The following is a 16,928-nucleotide window of genomic DNA, read 5'->3' on the forward strand; positions in this document are numbered from 1 at the left end:
CACCATTTTGAAACAGTGACAGAGACACTACGTGCATGCATGTGCGGTAGGATAGTCGAGATAGCCATGCCTAAAGGACAGTGAGATGTATCAGCAGGCTACTGGTAATGTTAATATGTTTTGCGGGTGATTTGAATGTGAACCTTTTTGTTTAAGACCTAAAAAAAAAAAAAAAAAATACATGAGCTGTAAATTTATTTCAAATGGGTTTAAGATAAATGATTGAAATGGATTCATGACTCCATGTCTGTATTTGCTGCTATCCTAGTACGTAACAATAAGCTCTGTGATAACTGAGGAAATGCATCAGCTTCCTCACTTCTCGCACAGTGGTTGTGGACTCTTGCTTCAGTTCTTGGACTGCTTTCACCTCAAATCTCTAATGCATCCTGCATCCCAATCATCCTTTGCAAAGCCACCACATTCCTCACTGAGCATCAGCCATACCTTTTCTCGCTGCTCATCTGGCAAATGGTTCAGATCCACAGGTGGATCACAGAGCTCAGCTTGTGGCCTAAGACCGGGTTGCTGCACAGGATAGGTGACACTGCTGTCTGACATCCTTGAGCTCTGATCCTCAGTAGCCTTTGTCTGCAGTGGGTAGACAGCATTCACATTGTGCAACCAGCCAAGTGTAGTGCGACTGCTCATTGTGATATCATTATCTGTCACATTTTCCACAGAGACCTCAATTTTACCCTCAACATCTGCAGGTAGATAGATAAACTCTTCCCTGACCACTAGGCCTGTTGGCCAGGATGCTTCATAGTTCGTTTCAACACAACAGGTGACACACTTAGCACCCTCTTATTCAGCCAATTGCAATGCACTGCCATCACTATGTTCTTGGGTATGATCACTGGCTGCCTGCCTACCCTGACTGTATGGGGTTGAGCTTCAGGCTTCTGTTTCTTTAAAACAGATAGAAGAGCCCTTGCAGTTTTGCGTCCTACCTCCATTGCTGAGCATAGCCTCTTTACCATGTAACCCGAGCGTGTGCAGTCTCCAGATAGATAATTTGTCAGCGCTAATTCTTCAACCACATTGAACCCGATTATAGGCCGATCAATGTCACTGCTGGCAACCAGGTTTAGAACCAGCACAGATTTGTCACTCATCCCAGCTACCGCATCGTTACACAAAGTGAATTCAATCTCCATCCACCCTTCATACGGAATATCTGTTCCATTTGCAGCTGAGAGTTCCAATGCTCCTTCTTCAAGCAACTTCTTAACAGGTCGCACCTCAATTTCTGGCAGGTACTTTTTTTCCAGTTCGTTCTCACTATTGATACCTGCGAACCCGTGTCCCACAGTATTGTGGTGTCAAATCCCCCCAAATAAGCTCTTACTAGACACCTTTTCCTTACCAGCTCGCTGCTTGCCAGTGAATGGAGTATTTACGCTAAACAGATCTGTTTTTTCCATGTCTTCTCCATGATGGAGTTGGATACCAATTTTGTTTGTGCTGATGGAGGCATTTTCCTTCTGACAACCCGAAGCTCAATGTTTGGAGCTACCACACCTATAACAGTGATCCCACCTTCCCTCAGCCTTAGACAACTTGGCGAACCGGATATCACAAACTGCTTTGTTTTTAACTCTCTCTCACACGGACACGGAAGAGAGGACAATTCTGAATAAAGTCATAGTTTTTGCTATTTTTGGACCAAAATGTATTTTCGATGCTTCAAAAAATTCTAACTGACCCTCTGATGTCACATGGACTACTTTGATGATGTTTTTCTTACCTTTCTGGACATGGACATATTACCGTACACACAGACGTAGAATTTGTCTTACCAAACTAGTGTATGCCAATTTATCCTTCTGATTTGGTTCCACAATTTGTCCTATTATTTTAAGATCTCTTCTGTACAGTGGATGAACACAGGCTACACTCTGATTTGCAACAGATGCGGCTTCAATTGCATTTGCAGCAGAAACATTTATCTTTGTTCATTTAAGTTACTGGGTGTCATACAAGTTGTGTGACCCATCTTTTGAAGCGGTTCTTCACCATCATAATTTTTCTCTTTTAATTCATCAATTTTATCATTTAGTTGCAGTAACACAGACAAGCCTTCATCCTCTCCTGATGTTACCTCTTCTCCTACATACTCTTTCACTCCTATCCACAGTTAAGCTCAGTGCTGCGCATATATCATTCAACTCCGATGCTGACAGTGTTAACAACTTTTCTTCTATCTCCGCCACAACATTTTCCCATTCAGATGACATCTGCGGTGTTGTAGACATGACAGAAAAATGTTTTACCTTCACAACTTGTGTGTAGCACTGCTGTATTCAGTATTCCTCTGTAGCCGCCAGCTCTCACTGCGTCACAGCCAGTAACCGATGTGTCGTCCTGCCTCCTCGCTATCAAACTTCAAAGCGGGCGGGAACACCAAGTTTATGTCGCACTCCTGGACAGACAAAACTTCCTTTTTCTTTTTTGAAAAATTTATACTTCCCAGTTCAAAGTTGGAGATAATATTCACACGCGAGAATTTCTCTGTACACATATACAATCAACAGTCCACGTTCACTCTACTCTCTCGTTCGCTGATGACATCACTCTTTTATTTTACCTCTCTGACCTCTCGGCTGCAAAGTCAGTCAACAGAATATAACAAAATAAAACTCTGATGTAATTTCGAGATATATTCCCCTTATAACACAAAAATTCACAACTGGTTCAAAAATGTCAATTGAAACATTCTTCTAGCGTGCGACACCAACAGAGTCAATAAAACTTTTAGGAATTTGTTTCTACTGTTGCATATAATTTGGCCTTTTATAATTCTTTGCCAATTCAGAACAATGTTATTGTAATAAAGTTTATGAGTAGTCTATATGCGTCGGCAACCGTCAACTATTATGATTGATGTGACCTTTGACCTATGAGTTATGTGCAGATGTGAGCCCCCGGCATGCGTGAAATTGATCCGTCATCTTTTTGAGTTTCGTGAGGTGACACGTTGTTTGTTCAGCGACCAAGTGATGAATGAGCTCCATGAAGAATTTGTTTGAAGATTATATGGATCTTTCCCATATTCGGACTCATCTGGACGTGTCTGTGTGTTATGTGACCGCGGTATCAGGTTGTAGCCTGTAATCTCTCTCACTCTGTGTGTGTGTGTGTGTGTGTGTGTGTGTGTGTGTGTGTGTGTGTGTGTGTGTGAACTGAACAACTTGATGATGTAACTATGAGACTATGAGATTAAACTATGGACTCTCTCTTTTCTAGCATTTTAAATACAGTTGCTCCTTTACACTTAAGGACGGTTACGGAAACCAGTATAACACCATGGTATAATGAGCAATGAAATTACATCACTGAATTCAATGATGAACTGCCTTTTACTATCATCTTGCATTATTGACACACTGTTTTCCTAATGAATGTTGTTCAGTTGCTTTGATGCAATGTATTTTGTTTAAAGCGCTATATAAATAAAGGTGACTTGACTTGGATATTAAAAGCATATTAGTATTGTCATGAAAGGAACAGGACCCAACTGCGGTAGAATGAATGAGGCGTTTTATTGAGTTACTCAGAGGACTTAATCCATTGGAGCATGAGAGAGTCAGCGCTCTGCATGTACAGCCAGCTCGAAGATCCCTACGGCGACCGCCGCACAGCAGGGAGGAACAGGTGGCAGATCAGCGCTGGCGAGCCGAAGCGTCCGAAGGCAATGCACAGGTGAGTCGAGACAGCCGCCTGGTTGATGAGGACTACTGAGTACGAAAGGCAAGCAGGGGAAAAAACAAAAAAAGCAGGCCGACTAGATAGAGAAAAGATACAAAAACCGTCGTCAGGCAAACTAAGACAAGCAACTAGAAACTTACTCTAGCAACGCTTACGGACTGACACAAGATAGCAAACACAAGGGTAAGATAAAGGGAAGATAATCAGAGTAATACAGGGTGCAGGTGAGGGAGAAAACGTTAACAGGGATAACAAGAGGGGCGGAGAAAACATAGCGAGAATAGTGAAACACCTGGAGAGCCAGCAAAACCCAAATCATGTGCTCCAGGACAGAAAAGGCCTCAGCCCCCACTGAGATCATGACAGTACCCCCTCCCCCAGGAACGCCACCAGGCGACCTAAGGAAGGGGCCTACCATGTTTGCGGCGGAAGTCGTCGATCAGCGACCGATCCAGAATGTCCCGAGCTGGGACCCAACTCCTCTCCTCCGGGCCGTAACCCTCCCAGTCCACCAGGTATTGAAAGCCCCTGCCACGACGACGAACATCTAGTAATCTCCTAACAGCATAGACAGGAGAACCATCCACTAGACGAGGGGGAGGGGGGGCAGGGGAGAAACTGTTGGTATTAAGAGGGGATCTTAAAACTGGTTTAACCCTGGATACATGGAAAACAGGGTGAACCCGACCAAGAGAGGAGGGCAACTTGAGCCGTATCGCAGCCGGATTAATGACCTTGGTGATCTGGTATGGGCCAATGAACCTGGGTGCCAGTTTGCGAGAGACAGCCCTGAGAGGCAGGTCCTTGGAAGACAGCCATACCTTCTGACCACAGACATAACGGGGTGCTGGGGTCCGGTGGCGATCAGCCGCTGCCTTGGTCCGCCTAGAGGCCTGGGCCAGGGCCTTCCTAGCCTTCCTCCAGATGCGGCGACATCTTCGAACAAAGGCTAGGGCAGACGGAACTGCAGCATCGGGTTCCTGAGAGGGAAATAAGGGAGGGGAGTAACCAACAGAACATTCAAAGGGTGACATACCTGTGGATGCTACTGGAAGAGTATTATGGGAATACTCAATCCACGTGAGCTGTTGGCTCCAGGAGGCAGGGTTACGGAATGCCAGGCAGCGGAGAACTCGCTCGAGATCCTGATTGGCTCGTTCACACTGACCGTTGGTCTGGGGGTGAAATCCTGATGACAGACTTGTAGAGGCCCCAATCTGTCGACAAAATTCTTGCCAAAACCGGGAGACAAACTGGGGACCCCTGTCAGAGACTACGTCCACCGGAAGCCCATGGATACGGAAGACGTGGTCAATTACCAGTTGGGCGGTCTCCTTGGCAGAGGGGAGTTTGGGGAGGGGCACAAAATGAACCGCCTTAGAAAAGCGATCCACCACTGTGAGAATAACAGTGTTACCATTAGAGACAGGCAAGCCAGAGACAAAATCTAAGGCAATGTGTGACCAGGGGCGAGAAGGAATGGGCAAGGGTTGAAGTTGGCCAATGTAGGGACGGTTAGAGACCTTGTTTTGGGCACAAACTGAACAAGCCAATACAAACTGCCTGACATCCTGGCCCATTGAGGGCCACCAAAATCGCTGACGGATGGCAGCCAGAGACCTCCTGATTCCTGGATGGCAGGTGACCTTAGATTCATGCCCCCACTGAAGGACCTCGGGGGGTAACACTGCCGGCACGAACAACCGACCCGCTGGACACTCAACTGGTACTTCCACCCCTCGTCCGGCCTCCTCCACCCGCCGCTCGATGTCCCAGGAGAGCACCCCCACCACCACTCCATCCGGGAGTATGGTCTCGGTAGGCACCTCCTCTCCCGGGCGCTCGAACTGACGGGATAGAGTATCAGGTTTGACGTTCTTAGCCCCAGGCCGGTACGAAAGGGTGAAGTTAAAACGGTCAAAGAAGAGTGCCCAGCGGGCCTGGCGCGGACTCAACCTCTTGGCCGAACGGATGTATTCTAGGTTCTTATGATCCGTCCAGACCAAGAAGGGCAGCGCCGACCCCTCCAACCAGTGGCGCCACTCACCCAAGGCCAACCTCACCGCCAGCAGCTCACGATTACCTATGTCGTAGTTTCGTTCAGCCGGGTTAAGGCGATGGGAAAAATATGCACAAGGGTGCATCTTCCCATCCTTACTGGAGCGCTGGGACAAGACCGCGCCTACCCCAACCTCCGACGCGTCCACCTCAACAATGAATTGCCGTTCAGGATCTGGAACAGAGAGAACAGGAGCAGAGATAAACCGGGACTTTAAATTATCAAAGGCCTCCTGAGCCTGAGTACTCCAGGTAAACGGTACCTTAATGGAGGTGAGCGCCGTTAGGGGTGCAGCTACCTGGCCAAAATTCCTGATGAATCGCCGATAAAAGTTGGCAAAGCCCAAGAACCGCTGCAGAGCCCTCCTGGAGTTGGGGACTGGCCACTTGGCGACAGCCTTGACCTTGGCCTGATCAGGCTTGATCTCCCCTTCTGAGACTATAAACCCCAGGAACGAAACGGACTTGGCGTGGAACTCGCACTTCTCCGCTTTGACATATAGCTGGTTCTCAAGAAGCCGTTGGAGGACCTGGCGCACATGCTGAGTGTGTACCTGAGGGGAGGGAGAAAAGATGAGAATATCACCAAGGTACACAAAGACAAACCTATTAATCATGTCTCCCAACACGTTATTGACCATGCCCTGGAAGACAGCCGGAGCATTAGTAAGCCCAAACGGAAGGACCAGGTATTCATAGTGTCCCGTGGGGGTATTGAAGGCTGTCTTCCACTCATCGCCCTCACGAATACGGATGAGGTGATAGGCGTTGCGGAGGTCTAATTTAGTGAAGACCTTGGCTCCCTGCAAAAGTTCAAAGGCAGATGACATTAACGGCAAGGGTTACCGGTTCTTTATAGTTATGTCATTTAACCCTCGATAATCAATGCAAGGACGCAGAGAGCCATCCTTCTTCTTAACGAAGAAGAACCCAGCACCAGCAGGGGAGGATGAGTGGCGGATGAGTCCGGCCCTTAAGGATTCCTGAATGTATGAGTCCATGGCCTCTCGTTCAGGACCTGACAGGGAAAAAAGGCGCCCCCGGGGCGGAGAAGTGCCTGGAAGGAGATCGATGGCACAATCAAACGGTCGATGAGGAGGGAGCGAGGTGGCTCGAGACTTGCTGAAAACCAGCCGCAGATCGAAGTACTCCGCCGGTACCCCAGTGAGGTCAGCAGGCTCCACCTGAAAAACAGGAGGCACAGACACAGGAGGAGAGGCAGAACCAAGGCAACATGCATGACACGACTGACTCCATGAAACAATTTGACTGCGGGACCAATCCACATGAGGGCTGTGCTGAGCCAACCAAGGATGTCCCAAAACAAGTCTGGCATGAGGGGACTTCAGAAGGTACAGCACAACGGACTCATGGTGATTGCCCGAAACAACAAGACTTACACGAGGAGTGGTGTGAGTGATGGTGGCGACTGGCTGACCAGAAAGACCCCAGACTGTGATAGGAGAAGGAAGAGAGACGGCTGGAATGCCCCAATTCTTTGCAGTGCAATGGTCCAGGAAACTGGCTTCAGCGCCAGAATCAATAAGAGCCTTGCAGGAGTGATCTGAGCCCTGGTACTTGATGGTGGCAGACAGTTGGGTACGTGACTGAGGGGAGATGAGGGGAGAAACGCCCACTAGGACTCCCCGGTTGACTAGTGGGCTCTGGCTTTTAATGGACATGACTGAACAAAATGACCTGACCCTCCACAATACAGGCAGAGGCCCTTCACCAGCCGATGTTGTCTCTCCTGGGCCGACAAATGCAGTCGCCCCAGCTGCATGGGTTCAGAATCCATCTGGGATGATAGAGGCGGTTGTTGGGGCTTGAATGGCTGGGTATCTTCTAGCCCCCAAGATGGACGGGAAGTCAAACGTCATTGACGTAGATGAAGACGGCTCTCGACTCGAATGGCCAAGTCAATAAAACCCTCCAGGGTCTTGGGCAGCTCGTGTGTAGCTATCTCGTCCTGAATGTCAAAGCTCAGGCCCTCCCGAAACATAGCCCGCAGCGCCTCCTCATTCCAACCACAAGAGGCCGCTAGAGTCTTAAACTGGATGGCGTACTCCGTAACAGAACGCCCACCTTGACGGAGCCGTGCGAGTCGGGAAGCAGCCTCATCCCCCTTCACGGAGCGATCAAACAGCTTCATCATTTCACAGCGAAAATCTTCAAAGTTTGAACAAAAATGGGCCCTCGCATCCCAAACAGCCGTTCCCCAGTCGCGAGCTTTTCCCGTCAGCAGTGTGATGACATAAGCGATCTTCAAACGCTCTGTAGCGTAACGGCGCGGTTGCAGCGCGAACACCAACGCGCATTGAGACAGGAAAGCCCGACATGAATTCGGATCTCCGTCATACAAGGGCGGATTATTAGCGTGCGGCTCGGGCTCGAGCTGAGCGAGAGGCTGGGAACCCATCGGGGCGGCGGATGACAGAACACTTTGTAGTTCACGGAAGCGATCACTTAATTCGGCCATTTGGGTAGTGAGTGTCTCTACCTCCAGAGCGGTGGACGAAAGCTGGCTGGCTTGGTGGCCGAGGAGAGCGCCTTGATGAGCGATAGCCGATCGAACGAACTCTTCACCCGCTGGGTCCATTTCTGGTCAGTCCGTACTGTCATGAAAGGAACAGGACCCAACTGCGGTAGAATGAATGAGGCGTTTTATTGAGTTACTCAGAGGACTTAATCCATTGGAGCATGAGAGAGTCAGCGCTCTGCATGTACAGCCAGCTCGAAGATCCCTACGGCGACCGCCGCACAGCAGGGAGGAACAGGTGGCAGATCAGCGCTGGCGAGCCGAAGCGTCCGAAGGCAATGCACAGGTGAGTCGAGACAGCCGCCTGGTTGATGAGGACTACTGAGTACGAAAGGCAAGCAGGGGAAAAAACAAAAAAAAGCAGGCCGACTAGATAGAGAAAAGATACAAAAACCGAAGTCAGGCAAACTAAGACAAGCAACTAGAAACTTACTCTAGCAACGCTTACGGACTGACACAAGATAGCAAACACAAGGGTAAGATAAAGGGAAGATAATCAGAGTAATACAGGGTGCAGGTGAGGGAGAAAACGTTAACAGGGATAACAAGAGGGGCGGAGAAAACATAGCGAGAATAGTGAAACACCTGGAGAGCCAGCAAAACCCAAATCATGTGCTCCAGGACAGAAAAGGCCTCAGCCCCCACTGAGATCATGACAAGTATGAGATATAGTATTAGTATGAGAATATAGTATTAGTATCCATTTTTAAGAGTGATCATAGTGGGACGTTTTTTTGAGACTGTTAAATAATCTAAACGTTTCCAGCTCTGTTCGGTCTAGATTCTATAGAATTGTTTTATGCAGGGTTCCGAGTTTGTTTAAGTCATCAGCTATTATTCCAGTGCCTAAGAAAAACAAAGCTGTGGACCTTAACGACTACAGACCGGTGGCCCTTACATCAGTGGTCATGAAATGTCTGGAGCGGTTGGTTCTGTCACATCACAGCTCCTTATCTTGATCAAATACAGTTTGCTTACAGGGCAAACCGCTAGGTACATGATTATCACTGTTATCACAAATGACTTTAAATGGGAGGAAAACAGTTCCTCTATTCTTAAGAGAGCTCATAGTGGAATGTTTTTTTTTAAGACAGTTAAATAAACTAAACATTTTCAGCTCTGTTCGGTCTAGTGTAAGGGAAACAGGTAAATTTAGCTCAAAGGGAATCATTTAAGATTTTAAAGGGAATTTGAACAGAATCACTGTTTCACGGCTGATCACTGCGATTCACTGAACAAGCCGTTTAACATAAAATCTGCACTGGATATTAATATCCAAACTATAGTGAAACACTATCAATTAGCACAGTAAACAAGAGCGGCAGTTTAAGACATTAACTTGTAAGCACAAAACACAAGATACTTCTCTTTTCAATATGAATAAGGCTTTATTAGATAAATCTAAGACATATAAACTAATCTAACACATAAACGCACGCACTCACACATTCACACAAGTTGCAGGAAGATCGAAAGTTAGGAAAAGATGAGTTTAAGAGAATGGAAATATGGAATTCCAAGTTTACAGCAATGCGTTAAATTGCATAGACATGAACAGCCATCAATCACGTAATTAGCCCTTGCATTGAGTTCCTCAATGTGACTAAAATTATATTAGATACACCAGCACAACAAATATCTGGGGATACGTTGCCTTCGTTTCCTGTGAAAGGGACTCCCGTTGAAAGGGGTATCCCGGTGTCGCTGATTGGCTGGAAGTTCAGTAGTGAAGTGACATCTTGGGAAGCCCGTGGTTGTTGGGCGTTGGCTGAAAGTGTAGAGTCGTGTGCGCTGGTCGAAGTTGAACGGGCATCCGAGGTCAGGCGTCAGAGACTCGCCGTTACAAAACTTAACTCAGAACACGAAACTCTCAAACGGAAAAGAAAAGAAATAAAGTTTGACGAGACTAGGTTGTGTTCCTTCTCATCGTGGCATAGTAGCAGCAGGCAGGCCGAAGCACGCAGGAACCGTGCTCAAACAGTGATGACTAAACCGCATGGCTAGAAGCTACAAGCTAGCAGAAGCATAGCTAGAGACTAGAAACAGACATGGCTAATAGCAGCAGCTAGGGACTAAAAGCAGACTAAAAGCAAAATTTCATGGTGTCCAAAGTATTTAAACTTCCTTGTTGGCCACCTCTCAAATGTTGCCTTGACCAATCAGATATGGTCTTGGCTCGGGGTACCATAAATCATTTGTTTATCTTACCAAGCATGTGGTTCCTGCCCCGCAGGGCCTAATTTTGGACATGATTCCTATAACACGATTATGATATATTTTACAAATAAATGATTGTCAGGACAATATCAAGCAAGAAAATTTGATTATATCAATACTAGACATGACTATGTATCCTATAGTTATCAAAAGACATACACAATAAGTGATTATACATGATAGTCAAATGTGTGGGTTACACATAAATGAATATGGAGTTAAGCAATGGAATGATTTATTTATAAGTCTTTTTGAGTTCATTCTGGTCCATATATAATGTACAAAATGCAGTTTCTTTGCCATTCTCTGGCAAAGGGATGTTCTGTAGAGACAGAGGTTTAAAGCCCTTCCCCCTTAGGAATTTCAGTCTGGTTCTGCTGGGTGGGGGAAGTCAATGCAAGAATTTAACTTGATCTCCTGGGTTTACATGTGATGTCCAGCGTTGCATTTCAATCACGAACAATAAATTTGTACAATCTCTTCTTCGAATTAAAATTGTCAATAATTGTTCTATTGGTGTTAATGTTGAAAGCTGTTGTTTGAACAAGTTGGTTGGTTGGTTATCTTGCTTGGTTCTTGTGGCACTAGAACTGATTTATGACTTCCTGAGGAGTTCGGCTCTCGTTTCAATGCTCACAGCTCCGATAGACTCTTTAATTTGTCTGGTTCGACTCATTTCTGCTACACTAGATTCTATAGAGCCACTGTGGAAAGCCTTCTTTCAGCATCCATTACTGTTTGGTTTGCATCTGCATCAGCCCAGGCGAAGGTCAGACTACAGTGTATTGTGCGCACAGCAGAGAGGCTGACTGGACAAAGGCAGCTGTCACTTAATGACCTATATGAGGCCAGAGTCAGGAAGAGGGCGGCTAAAATTGCTGCTGATCAGTCCCATCCAGCAAGTGACATTTTTAGGCTGCTTCCTTCAGGAAGAAGGTACAGAGCAGTGAGGACAAGGACCTCACGCCATCTTAATAGTTTTTTTTCCAAAAGCCATTTCCCTTATGAATAGCTGATCTAGCACTATTTTTGGACCATTTTATTATTTGATTTGATTGTTTTAGGCATGCTTTTTGCAGCTATACGCATATTTGTTTGTGTGTTGAGTTTATGTGTTACTGATGGCCATATCAAATTCCTGTGTATCTGCTGATGCATTTGGTGAATAAAGTGATTCTTATCTGATCATCTTATCTTATCTTATCTTATCTTATCTTATCTTATCTTATCTTATCTTATCTTATCTTATCTAATGTTATGTGTATGCCAGGTTAAAGAGATAGGTCTTTAATCTAGATTTAAACTGCAAGAGTGTGTCTGCCTCCCGAACAATGTTAGGTAGGTTATTCCAGAGTTTAGGCGCCAAATAGGAAAAGGATCTGCCGCCCGCAGTTGATTTTGATATTCTAGGTATTATCAAATTGCCTGAGTTTTGAGAACGTAACGGACGTAGAGGAGTATAATGTAAAAGGAGCTCATTCAAATACTGAGGTGCTAAACCATTCAGGGCTTTATAAGTAATAAGCAATATTTTAAAATCTATACGATGTTTGATAGGGAGCCAGTGCAGTGTTGACAGGACCGGGCTAATATGGTCATACTTCCTGGTTCTAGTAAGAACTCTTGCTGCTGCATTTTGGACTAGCTGTAGTTTGTTTACTAAGCGTGCAGAACAACCACCCAATAAAGCATTACAATAGTCTAACCTTGAGGTCATAAATGCATGTATTAACATTTCTGCATTTGACATTGAGAGCATAGGCCGTAATTTAGATATATTTTTGAGATGGAAAAATGCAGTTTTACAAATGCTAGAAACGTGGCTTTCTAAGGAAAGATTGTGATCAAGTAGCACACCTAGCTTCCTAACTGATGACGAAGAATTGACAGAGCAACCATCAAGTCTTAGACAGTGTTCTAGGTTATTACAAGCAGAGTTTTTAGGCTCTATGATTAACACCTCTGTTTTTTCAGTATTTAACAGTAAGAAATTACTCGTCATCCAGGTTTTATATCGATTATGCATTCTATTAGTTTTTCAAATTGGTGTGTTGCCGGCTGTATTATCTACCGCGAGAGCTCACAGCGGTGTTCAATATTGTTGTTTATATCCCCCCGAGCGCAAAAGCTAATGAGGCGCTAGCAGAACTACATGAAAACATAGTCTCTCTCCAAAACAATTACCCGGATGCATTTTATGTGATTGCTGGAGATTTTAACCATGTAAATTTGATGGACATTACACCAAGGTTTTATCAACATGTTACTATTGCAACCCGGGGAAATAACACCCTCGATCGTGTGTAAACAAACAGATCACTCCCTCTTCCTAACCTTGGACTGTCTGATCATATCTCTGTTATGCTTGTTCCCTCCTACAGCCCTGCTGTGAAGACAATGAAAACCAACACAAAAGTCAATTACAGTGTGGCCCAGTAATGCTGCCTCTGTGTTGCAACACTGCTTTGAAAGTACTGACTGGCAGGTCTTCAGGGAGGCAGCAACAGATGCTGGAGAGGTGGATCTGGACGAGTATGCATCCTCTGTCACCTGTTACATAAGTAAGTGTGTGGATGATGTTACTACCACTAGGACAATAACTATCCACCCTAACCAGAAGCCCTGGCTAACTGCTGAGGACAGATCACTTCTGAGAGCACGAGATTCAGCATTCAGGAAGGGTGACACGGAGGCGCTTCGAGTGGCAAGGAGGAATTTGAATACCGGCATAAAAAGAGCCAAGGCTGATTATGCTCTCAAGATACACTTTCTATGCTCGTTTTGAGGTCTCTAATAACACTCCTAGCACTAGACTCACTGTAGCACCTGGTGAGCAGCCACCCAGTGTTACCACAGAAGATGTCAGGAGGGTCCTTCAGAGAGTCAAACCACGGAAAGCTGCAGGCCCAGATAACATCCCAGGCAGGGTTCTGAAAGACTGTGCATTTCAGCTCTCAGAGGTACTGGCTGACATTTTTAATATCTCACTGTCAAAAGCAGTTGTACCCTCATGCTTTAAATCTGCTACTATCATTCCTGTTCCTAAGACTAACACCGTGTCATGTTTGAATGACTATCGCCCGGTAGCACTCACCCCAATAGTGATGAAGTGTTTTGAGCGGCTGGTCATGACTCAAATCAGTGAGAAAATTGATGGCAGCACTGACCAGAATCAGTACGCTTATCGAAAGAACAGGTCCACTGCAGATGCCTTCTCATCAGTTTTACATCTGGCTCTTACCCATCTGGACAGCAAAGACACCTATGCGAGATTGCTTTTTATGGATTTTAGTTCGGCTTTTAATACAATCATTCCACAGACATTGATACACAAACTGGAAATTTTAGGACTGAGTTACTCATTGTGCAACTGGGTACTGGACTTTTTAACAAACAGAAAACAGTCTGTAAAAATCCATAATACATTTTCTTCCACCATTGTTCTTAACACCGGCTCACCACAGGGATGTGTCCTGAGCCCAATGTTGTACACACTGCTGACATATGATTGTTCAGCCAGACACCCGAGTAATCATGTTGTCAAGTTTGCAGATGATACTGTGGTGATGGGACTCATTTCTCAGATCAGAGGTGGAACAAATGGTGGCCTGGTGCAAGGACAACAACCTATGCATTAACGTGGAAAAGACTAAAGAAATTATTGTGGACTTTAGAAAAACCAATAGGAGGCACCCCCCTCCCATTTGTATTGAGGGAGCTGAGGTGAAAGTTGTCTCCAGCTACAAATATCTAGGAGTACATATCAATGATGACTTAAAGTGGAAATCCAACTGTAATAGTCTGGTAAAAAAGGCTCATCAAAGGCTGTATTTTCTGAGGAGGCTTAAAAAGGCTGGCTTGGGAACTACAGTTCTCACATCTTTTTATAGGTGTGTGGTGGAGAGCATCCTAACATCTTGTATAACAGTGTGGTATGGAAACTGCTCTGTAACAGAGAGGAAGGCCCTACAGCATGTGGTTAAGACGGCAGAGAAAGTCATCGGTTGTAGTCTCCCTGCAATTGGAGATATATACATCAACAGATGCAAGACTAGGATCATGAAAGACTTCTCTCACCCTACCAATAGACTATTTGACCCTCTTCTTTCAGGCGGGAGGCTGCGCAGCATCAGAGCTAGGACATCAAGGTTAAAAAACAGTTTCTATCAGAAGCCGTGAGACTTCTTAACTTTGACAACAACAGAATTGATAAACTGAACTTGCTGTCCTAAATTAGATTGCACTAACTTTATTACTATACTGCTAATTTTTAAGGGTTTTTAGTGTGTGGAGAGACTGTACCCATATATTAATATGGGCTTGTATTAATTGTTATTTTATCTATTGTATTTATTGATGAGTAGTTATTTATTTATTGTGTATGGTTTTAACCGGGTCTTAGTGTCTAATTTCGTTCCAGCTCATGTACATGCTTTGGGATGACAATAAAATCCTTTACCTTTATTATTGCTTAGAAATTATTTGATCAAAGCTTAATAATATAATACTATATAGACCCTCTTGTTTTTATTTGAATAAAATAAAACATTATAGTGTGGACATAAATATGGTGCGTTTAAACATCACGGTTAATTATAAAATTTTTAGTGAGAAAGAACGTGCAATCTGTTGTAAAGATTCTGTGAGACATTCGTAGTGCCTTTCTAAAGTTGTTTTGTTGCAAACAAACTTATGACAACTGATTTTCAGTCTAAGTCTAATGCATAAAGAAAACTCTCTGTAAGTGTCTTTCATTCATCAGAAGCTCATTTGACTACTACTAACCTCTGCATTAGAGCATCTTGAGTTTAGGTTTGAAATCTACTAAATCTCATCGTTTGGGTGCTTATTCTTATTTTTAATAATCATACTGCTCTTCATCATCTTGTAGAGATACAAGTTGTGATGGTAAACATTTTTTTAATGAAAGGTTTGTATGAGACATCGTAAATATTTCAGTGTGATTACTTCCACATGGGTAAACATAGCTTTCCGTTTACAATCAGAGCCTGAAGTCTGTGAAAATAACCAGCACTGTGTCTTTTATGACCATGTTGTCACGGTTAAATCTGAAACAGGCTCTAAACTACCTTGATGTTATTCAAACAAGCTTCTCAAAACAAAGAGTAAGATTATGGTGGTGAAGATAGCAGCATGAGACCTGTCTGTAAACATTCCAGCAATGTTCTCCGGACCACTTTTCTGAAAATTACACATAGTTTACTTTATAGGACGAGCCGTGTTTGCATTGTAGCTAGAAACACTGTGAAATAAATGATCCAACGCCAAATGACGAGAATAAAAGCTGATTCATGTTTAAAATAGATGTAATTTTAGCTAAACAACTAAAAACGGTTTGAACCATGTTTGAGACGGAGTTAGATACGATGATCAAAGCTATGACTGCGTAGACCGCTTATCCATTCTAGATCATATAAGAATAGCCTACCATTATTAAAATAAGACAATTAGTTAAACCGCTAAGAACCGCCAGAGAACAGATGTAAAGGGAGACTACTTATTTAAATACTAAAATAATATAGCTCAGTCGTGAGAGATTTAGTGCTTTTAAAACGTTTTCTCGGCTTATCCGCTTTATCTTTCGCAGCGGACCGAAATGACAGGAGCATGCGCTCACACCGGCGGAGAGAGAGAGAGAGAGAGAGAGAAGGCTCGCGATACTGATTTAGTTTAAACACGACAACATGTTGTGAGCCTCATATATTTTTATTGGTTTATTCACAGTTTATTAATAAGTTGAGAATCTTTTTATAGAACCGTCATATTAAATGCATACACACACACACACACTGTGATACGAACTTACGATCTGTTAAAATCATTTATTATATTTATTCTTCATCAACACCTACTTGTTTTTATCACAGTTCACACACACACACACACAGAGTGAGAGAGATTACAGGCTACAACCTGATACCGCGGTCACATAACACACAGACACGTCCAGATGAGTCCGAATATGGGAAAGATCCATATAATCTTCAAACAAATTCTTCATGGAGCTCATTCATCACTTGGTCGCTGAACAAACAACGTGTCACATCACGGAACTCAAAAAGATGACGGATCAATTTCACGCATGACGGGGGCTCACATCTGGACATAACTCATAGGTCAAAGGTCACATCAATCATAATTGATGATGGTTGCCGACGCATATAGACTACTGTTATGCCAATGATAAAAGGAAACAGCAGATTTTAAAAACAAGTGTCAGTATTAGAAGCATGTCCCTGAATGTGGAGAAATCGGTGGGACTAACAGAGGATCATACAACAGTGAGACACACAGAGAAACTACACAAGATGTTCAACTAATACTTGAGATTATTTTGGAAACTGTTACTTTTTTTTTTCAAGATTCTTTGATCAATAAAAAG

Source organism: Carassius gibelio, chromosome B14 (genome assembly GCF_023724105.1).
Source record: "Carassius gibelio isolate Cgi1373 ecotype wild population from Czech Republic chromosome B14, carGib1.2-hapl.c, whole genome shotgun sequence".
In the NCBI taxonomy this organism is placed as follows: Eukaryota; Metazoa; Chordata; class Actinopteri; order Cypriniformes; family Cyprinidae; genus Carassius; species Carassius gibelio.